Here is a 20,488-nt window from a genome sequence, read left to right on the forward strand (position 1 = left end):
TACGAACTTGAAGGCAGGTCGACAGAAATTAAAAACAGAGTCTCAGTGACCTGTGAGACAACATCATGCAAGCAGTTTACCATCATGTAAGCAGAGTCTAAGAAGGGACGCAGGAAGAAAATGGAACAGAAAAAACTATTTTATTTCCAACATTTGGTGGAAAAAAATTCAACTCAAAATGAAAATGTCTCAACCTCGGCGCTCAGCACTATTGAATTGTAAATTGGATAATTCTTTGTTGTGGGGGCCTGTTGTGGACATTGTAGAACTTTTAGCAGCATACCTATCCTCTATTAACTAATTTCAAGTAATATCCTCTCCTATCTGAACTCTAAGCAAAGACAACCAAAAATACCTCCAAACATTGCCAGACGTTTCCCAGAGAACCAACATTGTCCCTGGTTAAAAACTATTGCTGCAGATCCAAGTAACTCAGCAAACCCAAAACAGGATAAATATACAAAGAATCAACTTAGACACATCAGAATAAGACTGCCAATGAGAAAAAGAAAAAGAAAATCTTAGTAGTGGATAGAGAAAAAGATATATCACATATAGAGGAACAAAAATGTCAATAATGGCTAACATTCATCAGAAACAATGGAGGTCAGAAAACAATGAAATGAATTTTTTTTAGAGTGCTGATAGTAAAAAACCATCAACCAAGAACTTTGTAGACAGCAAAAAATCCTTCCAAAACAAAATTTTATATTAAAAACACAAGAAAATGTGTTGCTAATTGACCTGCATTACAAGAAATGCTAAAGGGAGTTCTTCAGTCTTAAGGGCAATGTTACCAGATGAAAATTCAGATCTGTAGGAAAGGATGAAGTGTACCTGAAATGGTAAATATCTGGGTGAATATAAAAGATTATGGTTTTCTTCTCTTAATGCATCTGAAAGATCACTGTTACAAGCAAAAATAACAACATTGTATTGTGGGGTTATTACACAGATGAAAAATATATGACAAAATAGCACAAAAGATGGGTGGAAGGTAAGTGAAATTTTACTGCTATAACATTCTCTTATTTTATTTTAAGTATACAGTGATAAGTGAAGAATAAATATTGCAATCTCTGGAGAAACCACATACCAAAAAATATATATATATTTACATATATATATTTTTATATATGTATTTACATATTTTTATATATATTTACATGTATATTTATATATATTTATATATATACACACACGCACACACACAAATATACATACCACATATACATATAGCCAAAAAGCCAGAAGAATTAAAATTTCATATTAAAATATATGCTTAATCCTAACAAAGCTGAAAAGAATAGAGAAACTAAAAACAGAAGCAATAGTTAGAAACAAATAACAAGAGAGTAGACTTAATCCCAATTATATTAATAATTATAATATATCTAAATAGGCCAGATACTATCATTAAAAGACAGAGATTATCAGACTGCATTAAAAAAAAACACAAATTATATGCTGTCTACAAGAGATGTACTTTAATTACAAAGTTACAGATAGGTTAATAGTAAAGGATGAGAAAATATTAATCATACAGTAAGCAAAAGAAAGCAGGTAGGCCTATATTAACATGATACAAATTAATTTCAAGACAATATTACAGAGTTAAGGAATAATGTTTCATAATAATAAAGGGTCAATTATTCCATAAGGTATCATTCTAAATGTATGCACAGCTTCTAAGTATATGAAGCAAAAATGAAGAGAAAAGTAGAAATAAAGGGACAAACCCACAATCACAAATGCAGACTTTTTAAGAACAAGTAGACAAAACATTGGTAAGTGAGGAAAACATTTGAACAACGATACTACATTGCCCTAATTGACATTTATAGAATACTGCAACCAACAACTGAAGAATATACCTTCTTATCAAGTGTTTACATATGCTGGGGCATAAAATAAGTATCAACAAATTTCAAAAGGTTAAAAAATGTGTATTTCTGGGTGTCAATTAAGATTCATTGAAATGCTTTAAGGCATAATGATGAAATTAAGGCTCAAGTCACTTAGCTTGCTAGTAGCTGGCAGGGCAAGGAAACAAATATTGCTCTAACTGCAAATGGTGTGTCCCTTTTGCCATATGCTTGAATAGAGCCTAGACTGGGGAAGATAAGGCAAACATACGAATCACCAGAAAATGCCATCCTTAGTCCAATAAGGCTGTCTGCATTGCCATTGGTCATTCTCTGTTCAAACTCTGCTGTACTATGCTAAAAACTAGGAGCTCAATTACTTGAGAAAAATCATGTTAAAAACTTCATACAAAACCATATATCAGAGAGCTCAAGGGAGGGAATCAACCAATATATGCAACAAGGAATCCTGAGATTTTGGAACTGGAAGTACAACTGGTCAAGAAAATCTTCATTTGTGTGTGTGTGTATGTGTGTGCACGTGTGTGTGCACACATGCATGTGTGTGTGATTGCAGGGTTGAGGGGAGGGGAGAAAACAGGGAAAAGAGGTAAAAAGCAGAGACATGAATTCCAGTTTCTACTTTATGAAAAAAGGTTTCATTCAGATATAAATATAAACATTACCTATATTTTGTTATATTTTATACATTAAAATATGCTGCATTACACAATAATATCACATATATCTATAATATAGAAGACATTCATAATCAATGTGGAAAATTTGGGCACACTTAAGGACATATATAAAGAGCATTAGAAAGAAACCAAATGGCTGGGTGAGGAGGATGGAATTGAGGCTGAAGAAGTTAAAAAAAAAGAAAATCTACAATAAAACCAGATGGGGCCTTGTGCCGTATAAAGACTGCAAAGCAGTATGATTAACTCACTTCTCTGCCCCTGAGGTCTACTGAAACCAAAGAAGATGAAATTAAGATAGAGAAGAAAATAAACAAGGGTAACACTGTTAACATTTTGGAGACTATATATTCTTACATTCTTAGTTCTGTTTTTGTGTATACGTACACATACACATTTTGTGTTGTGTGTCCACATACATAGAAATAAAGATGATACTGTGTATAGATTTGGACCTGCCATATTTCCACTTGGCAATGAAATGTAGTCTTCTGAGTCATTAGTATTTTTTCTCTCGTATCTCTCACAGTGCTGCATTATAATTATTAGTTGATTTTCTACTGTTTAGACACACCAAGAATTATTATAAAGTTGCATATAAAGTAGATAAGCATTCTGAGGAGCTTATTTCCAGCCTGTGTATGTCTGTGTGTGTGTGGCAGGCAGGGGTGGCGGAGCGGGGGTGGTGTTGAAGGTTGTTGGAAATAGGAAAGAGGATGGCTTATGGCAGAGGTGATGTCTGAATTGCAGTTTGGATGGAAATGGGCTGAAGGGCATTTTAGTTCATTATTTAGTACAAAATAATGTTGGAGAGCAAGCAAAGGTTAAGAGAACATCATGTCAAGGACAGACATAAAAGTGAAAGGATCATAACTGAGCTCTGATTATAAGCGTACTAGGGAACATGCTAGGTTCACCCGGCACTGAAAGATGAGTATTACAGTCTCCCCTAAGCAGATGAGGAAGGGTGGGGCAGGGGTCTCTGAAAAAGAAAGTAATTTTCCTAAGGCACCAACTATAATAGATACTGGAACCAGGATATAATGTTGTTTCCTCAGGGAACTTGAGGGTGTGTTAGAGAGGGATGGAAGATGAGACTGGGAAGGTGAGTGCTCCTCAGACCTCAGAAGGTCAAGCTAAAAAGTAAGAACTTTTACCAAATTCTCTTACTCTCTCACACTGAGATATGGAATGACAAAAAAAAAAAATGGATTATCAGCAAATTTCCAACAAGCTGTTTGCACAGCAGATTAATATTGCCTGAGACAAGTGGATTTCCCCAGGGATAGCATGCTCTTTAGGGCATATTTCAAAAGCAAGTATTCCATCCCAAGCCAGCCGAAGAAAATTTCAAGGCAGTCCTTCAGCATCTAAATTATCAGATAATTGTATTACTAGGAACTTCCAATAGGTAGTCTCTAGTAAGCCATGCCAGGCATAAAAATGTTCAATGAGGCTAAGCAAACCCAGTGAGGACACTTCTAAATGCTAACTACACAGGGAGGCAGATACAGTCTGAAGGTGAATCCTAGGAGAAAACCCAAAAAACCCACAGCAAGCATTTGGAGGAAAATCTGCTACCTAAGTACAAAGAGAATCTGCTACTCCTCTGTTTCACTGGTCTCTAGGGCAAAGAAAGCTACCGCTAGCTGTGGGCTCAGCTTCTGGTGTGGACTTGGCTTATGGAGACCTTCTCATAAACATCTGGCCACTACCCTCCCTTGTGGAAAAACCAAACACTGAGCAAAAGTAAAGTCAATGGCAGTGGTTGGCTTCTGTGCTTGGTTGGCCAGACATGGTAGCCTACCTGGATCTGCACTCTACATACAGAAGACATGGGCTAAATCCCAAAGGCCAAAAGTACACCCTTACCTGGTGGGTAGTAGGAGGTTGGTTCCTACCCTCTCTTCAGACTCCTTCCACTCAAAAATTGACTCTCCACGTGTTACTTTTCCCAAAAATTCTTGACTCAATAATAACCACTCCTGGAGAACCAGGAAAAGAGAAAAAGCATTTATTTAGTACTAGCGTGTTGTGATTAAAAGAACCTAGGATTTGCAAACAAGCATACCTGGATTCACAACACTGACTCTCCTTCCTTGCTATCTGTGTAACAGCAGGCAAACTAGTAAATCTCTCTAAGCCTCAGTTTTCTCAACTGTAAAATGGAGGTAGACAATATCCTCCTCCCATGTATACGATGATTAAATGAGATAATGATGGATGAGCATTTGTCACCTAGAAGGCAATCATAAACAATATTTGCCTATGCATGCCTACCTTCTTATTTCTATATGGGAAAGTGGAGGAGATCCTAATGGGCAAAATACACACATACACACACACACACACACACACACACGAAAGGGAGAGAAGCACAAAAATGGTCTGCAGCTAGGAACTGCCACATCCTTCCATCAGTTCAGTGGAAAGGCCACTTACTTGCTGTATAACCTTATACAGAGAGAAGGCCTATGATACCTTCCTCATAGAATCATCACAAATATTAAATCCATCATCCGTAAAAGCCCACTCACTGTCTGTTACATTTACAACTTAGTAAATGGCAACTTGAGGTGGAGGTGGATGTGGTAGCATTGAATTAACAACAACATAACTCACAAGGGCTCACCAACTGGGACTCGGAAATATTTTCTTTGGAGATTGGATGGGGATTTGAAATGTATACAGATCAGGCATCTGGGAAACAGTCCTTAGATGGAAATCCTCATATGTAGCCCCATCCTGCTTGAGGTAGGCTTACCAAGCAAAGGTATGCGGTCCCTCCCTGGATCCCATGTTAACTAGCTGTTCTGCCTGCCTTTCTGGCTTAATTATGCTCCAATAATCCTGACAAGATTGGCTGGATTTCGCTGTAAATCATGACAGTGGAAATCCTAAAATAAAAGTAAGATTAATGCTATGACCTCAATCTTGGCATGAGGGCTCATTAATTGCAAATCATGGAGTTAATTGAATTCTAGGCATAGCACTGCTAGCTGGATTAAATTTCCTGAGACCTATTTCTTTAACGACATGAAGATAACTGAAATGCATCAATGACAACTAAGCCAAATATTGGGGGTTGCTAAGGAGACAGATAATTATTTCCCTGGCACACTAGCTGGCCAACCATCAAAAGAGTCTGATGTCATGCTTTGGAGGACTGTCCCTATTATTACAGCCACCCTCCCTGTCTTCTTCATGCTCAAGGGTGTGATGCAACCTCTCTGAACCTCAGTTTTGCAATAATACTTGTTAAGAATGAAATACACACATGTGCATGTATCTACAAGAAGTGCTCAATAAAAAGTAGGCATTATCATCATCCTATCTTTGACTCTTTGCTATCATTCATTATTGTAAGGACCCCTGGAGGGAGGAAAGAGCTGTGTGACTTTCCTTCTGCAGGCTGCACCCTGGTGGGCTGCAGAAATGGCACCACAAATGGCATAGAAAAATCACTGTACACCCAGGGCCTCCCTAAGTTCAAGGCAGCTTCTGTTTCTACTTAGCATCTGGCCAATGCAGGTGCTAGTACAGTAGTCCCCTCTTTTCCATAGAGGATACAGTCCAAGACCTGCAGTCGATGTCTGAAACCACAGATAATACCAAACCCAACTGCCATCAATTGGAACACGTTTCTGTTCATGTCTTCCACTCACAAACTGAAGCCTTTTCCATCTTAATACAGCACTTACACACTGTGGCCATAACATTTGCCGTCTGAGATGTAATGGCACAACTAGCGTGAATTCCCTTTTTCTTTCTTCACAATTTCACAGATAAAAGATTCACTCTTACCATAGATCTATACAACCTCGGAATATTTTTTTTTTCCTTTTTTTTTATTAAGTCAGGAACTTTTGCCTTTTCACTTAAAGGAAGCACCCTGCAGCTTTTCTCTGGCATATCCAAGTTGCTGGCATCACTACTCTTGTGATTTGGAGCCATTATGAAGTAAAATAAGGGTCACTTGAACACAAGCACTGCAATAACCAAGACAGTCAATCTCATCACTTACACAACTACTAAGTGACTAATATGCAGTAACATAACGCTGGACAAAGGGATGATGCATATCCCAGGCAGGACCAAGCAAGACGGTGCAAGATTTCATCACACTACTCAGAATGGCACACAATTTAAAACGTAATGGATTATTTCTGGAATTTTCATAACACTTTCAGACTGCAGTTGGCAGCAGATAACTGAAACCTTGGAAAGTGAAACCACAGGTAAGGTAGTCTACTGTTTGTCTCTTCTCTTTCCTGCAGTCTGGTCTGTGTGGTTCCATCTGCTCTTCGGACAAAAAAATTATATGCATAAATCCTCATCCAACACTGACAGATGAGTATTGCGTCTCCACTACACAGGAGGAAGGAGGAAGACTCTGAAATGGAGAGGAATGTGTATCAGGCAGCGGCGATGGTACATACTAGAGCCAAGATATTATGATGTTTCCTCACAGAACTGGGTGGTATATTAGAGAGGGGTGAGAGGTGAGACCGCAAAGGTGAATGATGCTCAGATCTCAAAAGGCTTGAAAGTCAAACTAACCTTCAAATGAGTAGATAAAGAAATTTAGAATCACTGGGAAGGGTGAGGGGATGCTTTTGTTGAAAGCTGCAACGCAAAATTGAGAATGCACAAGAAGAGCTTAGCGAGAAGAGAGTGCTTAATTTCTATCTGTATCAAGTACTCAGCATGACACTTACCAGGGTAAGCCATCTAAAAAAGGACACTTAATTGAACTGAATTGAATCTGTCAAGAAACCAACAGTTTCTATTCACTTTTAAACCAATTTCAATTGCATTGAAGTGCAGCAAGATGATAACAGCAATAGCCATCACTTATTAAGCACCCTTTGATCCCTGGGAACTAGACTACAAGCTTTATGTCCATTATCTTACTTAATCTTCACAATTATGTTGCCAGGTAAGTTTGATTATCCCCTTTTTACAGAGGAGCAAAGTGAGAACTTGTCTTAGACCATTTGGGCTGCTGTAACAAGGTACTATAAATTGAGTGGCTTATTAAGAACAGAAATGTAGGCCGGGCGCGGTGGCTCACGCCTGTAATCCCAGCACTTTGGGAGGCCGAGGTGGGGGGATCACGAGGTCAGGAGATCGAGACCATCCTGGCTAACACAGTGAAACCCCGTCTCTACTAAAAATACAAAAAATTAGCCGGGCGTGGTAGCGGGCGCCTGTAGTCCCAGCTACTCGGGAGGCTGAGGCAGGAGAATGGCGTGAACCCGGGAGGCGGAGCTTGCAGTGAGCCGAGATCGCGCCACTGCACTCCAGCCTGGGCGACAGAGCGAGACTCCGTCTCAAAAAAAAAAAAACAAAAAAAAAAAACAGAAATGTATTCCTCACAGTTCTGGAGACCAGAAAGTCCAAGATCAAGGTGCCTGCAGATTTGGTACCTAGTGAGGGCCCACTTCTTTATTCGTAGAAGGCCATCTTCTCCCTGTATCCTCCCATGGTGAAAGAGACAAGCAAGTTCTCTGGGGCCCTCTTTTATAAAGGCACTAATCTCGTTCATGATGGCTCTGCCATCACAACCTAATCACCTCCCAAAGGCCCTACCTCCAAATATTACCACATTAAGGATTAGGTTTCAGCATATGAATCTGGGAAAGGAGGGGACACAAATATTCAGCCCACAGCAGGACCCAACACAAAAATTTAGGTCATACAGCCAGGCTCTTCCCTAGGTCTGTCTCACTCCAAAGCCTGTGTTCCACTGACAACATTTTGCTGCCTCCTATTATATTTGTTAAGAGCTTAAAACATAAAAGGAAACAGTCAAACCCAAAAGCACTACTGGAGAACAAAAAAGCCAGACCTTGGCCTGATGGCTGCTCTGCATTAATCTAAGGATATTTTCAAGAATAGACACCCAGGAGTGGAAAACTGCTATGCATTCATTGCATAGCAATGAAATTAATGAAAACTAGTTTCTAAGGCTTGAACAGGCAGGAGTGGAAAACTACAATCCAGCTATGATCGCGGTCCCTCATACAGACTTGGTCCCACAAAGGGATGATGACAGTGGCTCAAGATGCTCTTTCCTAATTCAGCCTCTTCTTGCTGCCCAGTCCCACCCACCCCACAGGCACACACAGCCTTTAGGGTCAATAGCTGCTGTCTTTGACTCTCATGTTCAACTGCCACGTGCACCAGCATTCCAGGGGTAGTGGCAGCAGAGCACAGAAGGTGGGGAAAGAGCATGAGCCCGAAGAACCAAACTGTAAATATGCTTTCCATCTTCCCCCAAAGAACCACTCTGCAGACTTGGAAACCTGCCCATTGTCAAGTCCCTTTGTGGTGTGAAAGCATATCAGTGCTGACAAACCCAGGGTCACAGCCTTTTTTCTTTGAGAAGACTATGGCCAAAAGAGCTGATAAGTCATTAGCAGCATCTGTTCTCCTCTGCTGCCTTTTTAGATCCCAGGTAACACAATCAGAGCTCACAGGTGCTGAAATTTCAAAGACAGGCACTAATAACCATAAAAAGGGTCTCCAAAAAATGCAGGTGACAGGCAAGCAGGTGGCTTTCCATCATGAACAATGTGTCCTCTGCAAAATCCACAGAATGGTAAGAATAGGTGGACAGATACATTGCAAGGGTTTGGTTTCCAAAGAAGGAACTAGGGCCACGGCTAGCTTATAGATTGGAAGAGGGCAATGCAGCCCTTTGGTGTCTGGTATCGGTCTTCACATCTTCACCAGGCTCCCGCTGTGTGCTAGGTTCATGCAAGATGCTTCACACACACTGTTTCATTTCACCCTGAAAAGGACCTTGCTAAACAGGCTATCAGTCCCAGTTAATAGGTGCAGAAATGAGGCTCAGAGAGGTTGCATAACGCGCCCAAGCTAAGAGGTCTGGCAAACAGTGGTGCAAGAGGTTCCCAAGGTTAAATGTCAGCCTAGGTACCAGGCTACGCATCAGAATAGCCTGGGGTGCCTGTTTTAAAAAATGCAAATTTTCAGATTTCTTTCAAATCAGAATCTCTGAGAGTGGAGCCTAAGGTCTACATCTTTCAACACCCCTCAGTAGCTTCTGATAAATAGAAAGTGTAATAACACAGCCACAGCCCTATGCCACACTGTGTGACAGAGGACAGACAGCCCTAAATGAAAGTCAGGCAGAGTCGGGGAGAGAGGCAGAGAAGCTACCATTCTTTGGACACTTTTTATCTGCCAAATGCTTCATATAGATTATCACACTTAATCATTACAACAACCTGCTGTGGTGGATATTATCATGCCCATTTTATTGAGGAGGAAATTGAGGCTCAGTGAAGTTAAATGACTGGATAAAAGTCACACCTCTAAGAAACACTGGGGTCAGAACACAAACCAGATCTGTGTGGCTCTAAATCTCATGCCCTTTCACTATCACATTCTTCCTTACCTCTTTTTGACAGAGTAGAGGTCTCAGTGCAATCGCCAATAGCACATAGATGGCTATAGCTATGGAAGGGCCCAAAGAAGACCTTGCCCAATATGAATCAGGCAGCAGAAATGGCTACACCCTGAGGGAGGCCAGCTCTTCCTCCAGCAGCTACCATTGCTGTTCTGATAAGAGCAGGAGCCTGGACTCACCAAATACAATGTGGGCAGCACAACAGTGGAGCCATCATCCCTCGTCTCTCAGCACTCTTGCATATTGAGAGTCCACTCCCTCCCAGGCAAGGGTCCAGGCATTTGGGAATCTGCATGATCTGACCCATAAGGTTAACCAACAGAGTTCAAGTTCCAAATACCAGTGTGCCCTTAAACATATGGCTTTCCTTCTCTGGACAAAGTCTCTTTCTATAAAATGTGGAGATGGAATTTGCTGCTCTCCAAGGTCCCATGAACTCTGGGTGACTCCATGACTCATAGAGTCTATATAATGTGAGTATTAAATTGTGATTTGTGCAACTTATTAATACTACAAGGCAAGGACTGTTAGGAGTCTCACCAAACTGGACAAGGAGTCGAAGTATTTGGCTGCCACTAATGGTGGCATTGGTGGAACAGAAGCATTCAAATCTCCACCATGGCTTCTGTTTTTTATTTTTGCCCCAGAAGCCCAGGGGTGAGGGACTATTATCTAACAAGTTGGCCACCTGCAAGTGCCTTCTTTCCTCTTTCCCTGCATTCGGCACTAATCTCAAGTGACTGCCTGTTGACTGACCACTCCCCAGTTGCCTTTCTTGAAATCTTTAAGCATATGCACATTGCCTGCAAACTCCTAGAAGGCAAGATGGGGTGAGTCAAAGAAGACTCCATACACAGTGCCAAGCACAGGGCTTTGTACGTAGTGGTAGTAGTAGTATTCTAATATTCCGCTACTAAAAATAACAATTGTACCTAAAATCAGCTAAGATTTGAGTCCCTACTATGTATGAGGCATTATTCTAAATGCTTTACAGCCCTATAATGTACACGCCATTACTATCTTGCATTCGTAGATGTAGAAATAGATATAGAGGCTCACTTTCTTGCAGAGGTCACACAATTAATAGGCTAACTGTGGACAGTCTCACATGCCACTGCTGAATGAGAACACAGAGTTGGAGCTGTGTGGCCTTGGCATCAGACAAGATTCGGGTTCGTACTCCAGCAATTTATTAGCTGTTTCTTTAGATAAGCAGCTTAAACCTTTCAGTGCCTGTTCCTTCATCTGTGAAATAGGATAACAACATCCACCTCATTTTTTTTTCTTAAGAACCCAACATTACACCTGGCCTATTTATTTACTCAGGTATCTATTGAGCTTCTACTGTGTGAAAGGTTCTGTGATAGGTGGTGGGAAAACAGAATAAGAAAGCATAATGTCTGACATCAAGCTGCTCACAGTCTACTGACAGCCAAACACAAATGAAAACAGTATATAAGACCATATGGGAAGGATAATGTGATGCAGAGGGCATCAATGGAGCACAGAGGAGAGCACCTGAGAGCAAAGAAAGCTGGAGTTCGCAAAGATGAATGAGGCTAACCAGGCCACATGGAAAGAAGGGCACTCGGGCCAGGTGGTTCAATTCTATCAGTCAATCATGTCATACCTGGGCATTAGCTTCAACTCTATTCTCATACCTCACATCCAATCTTTCAGAAAATAGTGTCTGTACTACCTCCAAATTTTATCCGAAATTTAAGATATGTATAGAGCTCCCACTTATCCAAGAGAGAGTGGATAGATACACACACATATTTACAAAGTGAAAAGATAAACCCAAAACTTGAAAGAGAGTTACCTGTGAGGGAGGGAACAGGGTAGAGGGGGCAGGGACAGAAGCTGTTTCTTTGAATACAACCTGCTTTAAAGATTTGAATTTGAAACTATGTAAATATTCTATATAATTACAAACATAAATTTTAAAGCAACCCCTCAAAAGTGATAGCAAAATGAAGCAAACCAACCCAGCTTAGTATGAAATTGATGATATAACCACACAGAGAGAAACTATCTCAAGTAACTTTAAGATACAAAGTAACTGTCTTAAAGTAAAATATATACAACCAGTACCCCCACCACCACCAAAAGAAAAACAAAAAACAAAACTACCTTAACCTGTTTTGGTGATAGTGTTGGTATTGTGATTCTGTGGCTGTGTATTGTGGCACAAAGCAAATAAGTAATTACATTGGTGCAACTGAGAACCAGAATTTTGGCATGGGAGAAAGAAATATCATTGTGAATCCACAATGTATTTTACCTTTTAAAAAATTTGCTCCTAGCTCTGTCCACTGAGAAGGCCTAGACACAACGACTAGCTCAGAAGCAGTGAGCACTCCTCACACCAGTGGTCTTTATGCACCATTTCCCTCTAAAAGGAACTAGAGCCCTTTGAAAAAGTGGCTGATTCTAAGATTGGGGCAGAAAACGCACAAGATGAGCCTGGAACATCTGGTGATACCAGAAAGCAAGGAAAGCATCAAAGACTACTTGAGTGTGTTAGAAGCATTGAGGAGCCAGCTTCAGAGGCTCCCATGGCCAAAGATGGTCTATTTAGGCATTAGTAAGAATACTGATGTCCCTCTATATACTCAAGAGATTGGATCCAGGGCCCTTCAAGGATACCAAAATCCAAGGATGCTCAAGTCCTTATATAAAATCGTATAGCATTTGCATATAACCTACACACATCCTCCCATATACTTTAAATCATCTCTAGATTATGTATAATACCTATTGCAATGTAAATGCTAGACAAATCATTGTTTTATACTGCACTTTTTTGTTGTTGTTGTCTTGGTGTTTTTCCAAATATTTTTGATTCAGGGTTGGTTGAATCCACAGACGTGGGACCCCCAGAGGGCCAACTGTAATAACTGCAGTGGACTGAAACATGAATGTGTGTTTAAAAATATGAGTTCATGATAATAAAATGAAGAGAAAAAGAGAAAGAGAGAAGCTTCATACGTCACCCTTAGAGAAGGATAGGGAACCTACTTTTTATTTTTGAAAACTGGTAAATAAAGGGTAAGAATCAAGCCTTTTTCCTTTGTTTGCCATATGAACTTTACTCCAGGATAACCAAATATCTGATGAGGAACAGTTTTTCCTCATAGAAATAGTCCAGCAAACAAAAAAAAAAGTAAGAATTACATTTGCAGCCCCTAATAAAACAATGGCATTAGACAGTGATGACAAAAAACAGAAACAACCACACATTATATATCCCCGATGGAAATACAAAACACGACCTATGAGACAGTCTTGCAAAAAGCTAATCTGAATGTAAGTCTGATCAAGCCTCTAATCTACCAGGAACACAGGGACAAAGGAACAGGTTAAGTGACACCACAGGGATGCAGTCAGCAAAATCTAGACTTGGGGAAAATCTACAGTACAAATGGCCTGGGTTTTTTTCCCATCAACAACAACAACAAAAATTACACAGGAACAAAAGAGACGTAGAGAAGAAACTTTAAAACCAAGCAACTTCAATGCATAAACATTATTTGGATCCTGGTTCAAACAAACTATAAAAAGGCAAAAATAAGATTCCCACTTAAAACAATCAGGAAAATCTGAACAGGCTGGATATTTGAGGACAGTAAGGACTATTAAGATTCTAGATGAGATGAGAATATTGTGACAATGTTTTTTAAAAGGAGCCCTTTATTGACTGATTGACTGATTGAGCAGGTTCTCACTCCAAGCCTCAGTCTCCCCTGTAACTAGGACTACAAGTTCATGCTATCATGCCCAGCTAGGCCCTTACATGTTAGAGGCATATTCAAATATTTAATGACATTATGGCTGGGATCTACTTCACAATAATCCAGAGGGGCAAGAACAGCTTTAGAAAAAATGAAATTGCTCATTAGTGGATAATTGTCGAAGCTGAGTAATGGGGACATGGGTTTCTGGTTTCTACTTGTGCTTCCCCTTTTTACTTTTTTGTATATTTGAATTTAGAAAACTATATATATTTAGGTACTACATATATCATGTACAATGTTGACATGGTTTGGCTGTGTCCCTACCCAAATCTCATCTTGAACTGTGGTTCCGATAATCCTCATGTGTTGTGGGAGGGACCCAGTGGGAGGTAATTGAATCATGAGGGCAGTTACCCCCATGCTCCTGTTCTCGTGATAGTGGTGAGTTCTCACAAGATATCATGGTTTCATAGGGGACTTTTCCTCCTTTTGCTTGGCACTTCTCCTTGCTGCTGCTGCATGAAGAAGGACATGTTTGCTTCCCCTTCTGCCATGATTGTAAGTTTCCTGCAGCCTCCCTAGCCATGCTGAACTGAGTCAATTAAACCTCTTTCCTTTAATAAATTACCCAGCCTTGGATATGTCTTTATTAGTAGCATGAGAACAGAGTAATACAAATGTATATAATATTTTTATATTACCATATACACAGAGGTATAATCAACCTTTTCTCACTGCCTATAGTGCCACCAACCTGGTCTAAGCCAATCACTTCTCATCTGAATTATTGCAATATCCTCTTCACTGCTGTCTCTGCCTCCACCCTTGCCTCCCTAAGGTGTGGTTCATAAAGAGAAACAAAGGTGTTCTTTTAAGAAATAAGGCAAAGTTACTCTTCTGCTGAAAATTTTCCAATCATTTCCCATCTCACTTAGAATAAAAATCAAAGCTCGCACAATGGCCTACAAGGCTCTATAGGAACGGGCCTCTGTACCCCTCTTGCCTTATCTCCTACCTTTCTCCCTGTGTCTTTGCTGCAGCCACAGTACTCTTCTATTCAACATGTACTTCCCTCAGGGCCTTTGCACTTACAATTCCACTATTCCCCCAGTGAGCCACGCGGCTTCCCTCCTCACTTCCTATAGGTCTCTCCTTAAAAGTTTCTTTTTCAGAGATGCTTTCCTGATCACCCTATATAAACTCTCCTTAGTCTACTCTTTTTTCTTCACGGCTCTTTTTATCTTGAGGGTTTTTATTTTTTCTGTCTCCATCTACTACAAAAGAAGCTCCATAAAAGGACAGACATAGGCTGGGCCTGGTGGCTCATGCCTGTAATCCCAGCACTTTGGGAGGTCAAGGCAGGCGGATCACAAAGTCAGGAGATCAAGACCATCGCAGCTAACGTGGTGAAACCCCGTCTTACTAAAAATACAAAAAAAAAAAAAAATTAGCTGGGCGTGGGTGGTGTGCGCCTGTAGTCCCAGCTACTCGGAAGGCTGAGGCAGGAGAATATCTTGAACCCGCGAGGTGGAGGTTGCAGTGAGCCAAGATCGTGCCACTGCACTCCAGCCTGGCGACAGAGTGAGACTCTGTCTAAAGAAAAAAAAAAAAAAAAAGACAGACATAGTTGATTTGATCACTGTTATTTGTACCAGAGCATCTGGCTCAATACATATTGTTAATTCTGACCTTAGATTCTGAACTATAAATTGGTCAGCAATACTGCACAGGGTGTTTACCAAAGGGTGGTAGGATAGGCAACAAGCACATTATGGAATGCTTGTATGCCCCTTTAAGACTTGAATTTTATCTTGTAGGTGATGAGAAGTTTCACACCTATAATATAATAGGCCTTCACATTTTATAGTCATTGTTACCACCACCATCATTTTACAGCATGGGAGGTTATGGAGTAAGAATGGGTAGATACAAAGAAATCTGAGAGTCACCTTGTTTCCTCCCACTGTTCCTATAGGCAAAACCCAAATCCAACCCACCTTTCTACACACCCACTACTCCTTACTTAGTATCTTACTCGGTTCAGGCCATTTCCATCTCTAGCCTCCTAACAGCTTTGGACCCCTCCAATCCTCTCCAGAGGGATGAGGCATGTTGTTAAAATACAAATTTTATCTTATCGCTCCCGTTCATAGAAATTTTTAGAGGCACAGGGTTACATGGTTTACAAAGCCTTGAATAACCTGGGAACTGCTTTCCTTCCCATTCTCACCTCCTGCGTTCCTCCTTCACCCATCTTTGCCCCAGTCCCAGGGAAATTCTTTGCAGTTCTCCCAACAGTCCGTGCTCTCACTTTCTTCTGGATCACTGCATGTATTTTCCTCGGTAGCCTGCACTGTCTCAAGAGTATTTTTGCTGTCTCCAGCAACAATTCTGAAAGTTGCATGCATTACATTCTGTGCTTTATCTCAAGAAAGCCATTTTAAAAGACCTCACATTATTCACCACCTTGCCAGAGGCTGTCAAGCTTAAGGATTTTGTAACCCATGTTCTCCTACTTCTCCTGTCAAACATGGTTACATGTTATACTTGCAGTTTGTGTATCTGCCTACAAAATTTTGCAAGTATAATCTCATCTGGGCATCTTTTTCTTTTGACAGTTTTGTTATCATCCTCTCCAAAGAAGGGATAGTTACATTAACCTAATGATAAATTTGCCATCTTTTTCTCAATTATGTGATCTAAGTCAAAATGTATCTTCAGTAGAACTTTTTATAGTGAATAAATTAGATACAGACATGGCTGAAGCCTTATGGTTACTTTGCAAAATAATTTTATTTATTTCTATTCATATCTATCCTTTTTACTTTAAAAGGTCATGCAAACAACCTACAAATCCTTAATAATGATTCTCCAGGCTCTGCCTTTGACATGATATAATCAAACACAAGGCAATATTAAAGACTGAAGCTTCAAATAGTCACAAGGAATTCTGAGCTGAGGGACATTGTAGAGAGCATTATTAGGGTTAGGATGAAACAAAATTTGCAGTTATTTCCTCAAACATTTAAAGCAATATCCATGGAGGGAAAAAAAATCCTAAGTCATTGTTCTAAAGATGGCACTGATGCTGTTTAAGGTTTTAAAGCTATCATGTTTTCAGGATTTAAGACAATTTATATAATAACATACGGGTTGGAATCCCGATTCTGTCACCTGCTTGCTATGCTGTGACCTTGGGCAACTCACTTAACCCCTTTAAGCCTCAGTCTCCTCAGCTGTGAAATGAAGACAATTATACCCAGTTTATAAGGCAGTTGTAAAGCTGAAGTAAAATGTTATCCATAGAAGTACTTTATAAACTAAAAATAAAGCGGTGATGGTTTTTATCCATGGTCAATGCCAAAGAGCAATGCAATCAGAAGATAAAACTCCTCTCAGTACTTCGGTTTGCCACCTACGAGTCCATTTATTTCACCAAGCTGTTATTTTTATTGTTATTGGAAGCATATCCAAAGATCTCTGCTGAGCCCAGATGAGTAATAAGGCCAAAATGTACTATTCAATTCCCACTATTAATTTGGGAGATAGTGTTGTTTTTGTTTGTTTTTAAAAAAACATTTCTTGGTATGTTAAAATTCTTAATATGAGCAGGTGAATTAACATTAGATTGAGAACCCAAATGCCCAGACTGGAACAATGTACAAATCTGCTAGTGATGGATGGATTGTGGCCAGTGGAAGCACATCTGTGAGTCTGTAACCACTGTAAATAAAAGAATCCACCATTGTTCTCAGAGCAACTCAACTCCTCTGCCAACAGAACATCCTTTGAGCACCCTCCAATTTTCTATAAATCCCAGGTTTGAAATTCTGATATAATCTTCTAATTTCTAACCCTCTAAGTATTTGAATGTACGTTAAGAGGAAAGAGTCACTTAAATATTTTTAAAAACCACTGCTAATATCAAAAACAGCACTGGTATCTTATGTTCAAAGCCTCTGGGAGATGTCAAGAGAATTCTGGAAACAAAACAAAACAAAACAAAACAAAACAAAAAAAAAACACTGTCAATTTAACCACTTCCTAAGGTGAGTTTAATGAAGCAAAAGAGAATAACACTTCACCAAGGACACTGATCATTTTTCCAAACATACCTAAGCAAAGTAGATTTGACAAGCATGACAGCACTTACTCCTAGCATTATTGAGGCCTGTCCAAAAATTGCCGTTGATTCAGGGGAGGGGAGTCATTGCTGATAATGAGCTTCTGTCTCTCCTTCCATAATAAATAAATTCCAAAATATGTAAGACTCAAACATGATATTAGTTTATTTCTTGCCTCTTTTTCATTTCTGCACTTAAGGCATTTGCTTTTGCTATCATCCTGCTAAGAAACCTCTACCTGGCTCTTTGCATAATTGATTCCTTTTCATCCTCCAGAAAGGTGCCCCACCACCCAATTCACCAAACGTTTGTTATTCTTAAATATCAAGGTTTCCATTGCCCCTTCCTGTAGTCTACATATCCTGATTTGGAGTTGGAAAAGAGAGTTAACCATAGAGACATCCTTTCCTCATTGAGTGCCCCAATGTTAACACTTGTATTCGTAATCCATCTGCCATATTTATAGGAGAAAAAAAATTTAAAAAGCAAAGCTATAAGCAAAAAAGAGTCCAGAAAAGCCTGTGATCTCTAACCAGACACAGCAAGGCTGGCAAACTCAGGCCTGGAACCAGGTCCCAGGTCCCAGGACATGCTGAGAGACTCCAGGACATGAGGAAATAGAAGTCCAGGCCCCCCTCCAGAGTAATGAACATGTGGCAGCAGGAGAATGAAGATTTCCAGCTTGGTATCATAACAATGTGGAGCAAATCCCAACATTACCACATGGAATAAGTCCTGTGATAGCTCTGTGCCTCAGTTTCCTCATGGAAAAGAAAATAAACCAAGAGCACTGCTGACAGCAAAATGGAATACGGGGACAATGGTCTTTGCCAATTTGGTCACCCAATATTTTGTCTGACCTGAGCTCATACTCAGCAAACATGGTATAACAGCCATCCCTTCAACTTGGGGCTCATAACCTATCTTAAACAACATTTGCTGCTCAAGTTATAATTAGAAATGTCTGGTTATTATGAGGAACATGAGAGGGCTTTATGAAGTGTTAATGAGCAACTCTGGTCTGTCTGGCATCAAACTGAGTGGGCAATGACCTCAGGCTCCAGTGCACTAAGATAAATAGGTGGCAGCTTCACCCTGTAATCGCTGTACAACCTTGGGAAGTTATTTCACCTCTTTGGAAAACTTGGTTTGTAAATTTAGAATTAGTTATCATACCTGCCCCCTAGGATTCATCTGAAAATTAAATAAGAGAATGCATGTTAACATATGCCTAGCAAACAAATAGTAAGCCCCAAATAAATGGCAGGTATTTTTATCATTGTGACCTCCACACCAAAGATTCTGATTTTCAGTCTTTCACAGAATCCTGAGAATTTCTGGGAGATCCTGCTTTGCCACTTTTCCTAGAAATGGAACTTCATAAACCTGGGAAGCCAATGGCTACAAAGAACCAACCAGGACTTGTTTCCCTGGAGCTGAAGAAGGAGGGGTATGGTAGAGACTGCTATTTGCCAACCAAAATCCATTCTCCCCTCCTTGTTCTTCTTAGGAAAATTTTTAGCTGGTCGCAGGAACTACCAGAATAAAAGACTACATTTCCCAGGCTTCCCTTCAGCCAGGTACGACCATGTGATTAAGTTCTGGCCAATGGGATGAGAGTGGAATTAAGACTGCAACTTACACGCTGTTTCTCAGAGAGAAAAAGTAAGCCCTTCCCTCGCCTTCACATTGGCTGGAAAACTAATGTTTAGTTGGCCATCTTAGATGACGAAGAAGAGAGTAGTACCCTAAAGATTAAAAAAAGCAGCATGATAGAAGCAGCTTGGCACCCTAGCTACTTTATACAGCATCCATTCCAGATCCGACTTTTATATGAGCAAGAAATAAGCCTTCAAGGCTGGGCGCGGTGGCACACGCCTGTAATCCCAACACTTTGGGAGGCCGAGACTGGCGGATCACGAGGTCAGGAGATTGAGACCATCCTGGCTAACACGGTGAAACCCTATCTCTACTAAAAATACACAAAATTAGCTGGGCATGGTGGCGGCGCCTGTAGTCCCAGCTACTTGGGAGGCTGAGGCAGGAGAATGGCTTGAACCCAGGAGGCGGAGCTTGCGGTGAGCCAAAATTGGGCCACTGTACTCCAGCCTGGGCAACAGAGCAAGACTCTGTCTCAAAAAACAAAACAAAACAAAAAAAAAGAAATAGGCTTTCATCTGCTTAAGCCACTGTTATGATGGCCTTTGTGACATATGCAACCAAACCTCTAGCCTCATAAATATTGTAGACAATGTGCACAAAGAAAAAGAAAGGCAGAATATGGTAGAGGATTGCAACATGTTCCTGGTACATAGTGGCATCTCATCATTGTTTGCAGAATTAAACATCCTCTGTTGAACTCCATGCAATCAACCCGAATTTGGAATATTGAGGTCAGCTTCAAAAATAGGAGGCACACAGGCCAGCTGGAGAGTGTCCATAAGGAGAATGACTAGGGTAATAAAAAGTAAAGAGAACCCATCTCATGAGGAAAGACTGAAAGAGCTAGAAAGAGAAAGGTAAGCCAGAAAGGCAAGATTAGGTTTCAAGTAACTCAAGGGCATTAAGTTAAACAGGGCTTCTCTCTTTGGACTCAAGTTTCTTCATCTGTAAAATAAAGAGGTAA

General features: G+C 40.3%; 1 protein-coding gene across 5 annotated transcripts in view; it reads right to left on the reverse strand.

Moving 5' to 3' along the window:
• The window catches only part of DNAJC6 (DnaJ heat shock protein family (Hsp40) member C6), a 161,213-nt gene that overhangs the window by 65,393 nt on the left and 75,332 nt on the right, over positions 1 to 20,488 (reverse strand). For 2 of the 5 annotated variants that reach the window (XM_008958948.3, XM_003806938.5), the window contains exon 2: positions 4,439 to 4,551. The exons of the other annotated variants lie outside the window; for them this stretch is intronic. The gene's annotated coding sequence lies outside the window, so the exon portion shown is untranslated. The remainder of the gene's footprint in view (positions 1 to 4,438; positions 4,552 to 20,488) is intronic. 5 annotated transcript variants of the gene reach the window in all.

This window comes from Pan paniscus, chromosome 1 (genome assembly GCF_029289425.2).
Source record: "Pan paniscus chromosome 1, NHGRI_mPanPan1-v2.0_pri, whole genome shotgun sequence".
NCBI lineage: Eukaryota > Metazoa > Chordata > Mammalia > Primates > Hominidae > Pan > Pan paniscus.